Here is a 1312-nt window from a genome sequence, read left to right on the forward strand (position 1 = left end):
TCCTTTTCCTTTCCTCTTGTCCCACTATCATGTTCAGTCTTCATTTGGGTTTCAGTAATTCCTCTCGGTTAAAATCCCCTTGGCCAAGACCTACCAGTCTTCCTACACCCTCCTCACCATCAATTTTGGATCACTTGTTGTTTCCTTGTTCCTGGGTTTGTTAACACCTACATTCTTTCCTCTGTGTTCCTCTCTTCCATGTCCCCCCGGAACTGTCTGTCCGTTGTCTTCTCCTCCAGATTGTTTAACCCACCTATCTTATCTAGACAGACCTGCAGAGATAAAAATATGCACAAAAAACAAGATAGAGCAAAACAAAGCAATGAAAGAAAACAAAACAACAACAACAACAACAACAAAACCGACAAAAAAAGAAAGGCCTATAAATAGTTCAAGGTCTGTTTGTTGACCTTTTAGGAGTATTTTCCAGTGGAGTCTGATGGTGTGCCACACTCTGGCCCCAAAGCATATTTTTGGTATTCCCTGGGGACTTCCTTGCTCTGCTCCCCTTACTGTTCTGTTGCACACACTTGGATTTTGCCTGTGTGTGGCAGGGTCAGATCAGGCACAATTCCCGCACTGTGTCTCCAGTGTTGTTCCCTGTATCACTATGGGTCAGTGAGGGACAATGTGCCTCTTAGTGGGGCCTACCGTGTGGTCCTCTATGTGCATTGGCTGCTCTGAGCAGGAATGTCTTCCTCAGAGCTTGGTGGGCCAGGATGTGCTCCACTCTCTCCCCCTTCCCCTTCATTTGCTCCTGTGTGATCTAATCAGACATGCCCTTGTCCATGAGCTATAGCTCCAGTGCTGTCCTCTGAAGTGAATTCTTCTGGGGGGAGTACGAGGTGTCCACATAGTTGGGACTGGGGGCGTCCCCTCATACCTCTGTATTGGTTCCCTGCTTCATGCTGGCATGTTGCATTCATGTCTTGGAGCACTGGGTTGAAATCTGGTCCCTCTTTCCCTGTGGAGATATAAACAATACCCTACCCTTGGGTGGGCTAGTGACCTTTCCCCCTGCTATCCATGCCCTTTTTTTTCTCTCCCCCTGCCCACCCCCCTTTGTAGTTGGCTACCATATGTATCTCTGGATTTCTGGATTTGGTCTGGCCCCTGACATATTACCTGGATCTCATCCCAGTAACTTTTTCCCTATGCCTCTTTTGCATTTTTAAGCTTACATCAGTGGACTCATGTTGTACTTGTCCTTTTGTGCTTGGCTTACTTCGCTCAGCATGATTTCTTCCAGTTTTTCCCATGCATCAATGTGCTTCATCTGTTCATTACTGCTTTTTTAGGGATGTGTAATACT

This window comes from Echinops telfairi, unplaced genomic scaffold (assembly GCF_000313985.2).
Source record: "Echinops telfairi isolate 266 unplaced genomic scaffold, ASM31398v2 ScPeMD7_21;HRSCAF=78, whole genome shotgun sequence".
In the NCBI taxonomy this organism is placed as follows: Eukaryota; Metazoa; Chordata; class Mammalia; order Afrosoricida; family Tenrecidae; genus Echinops; species Echinops telfairi.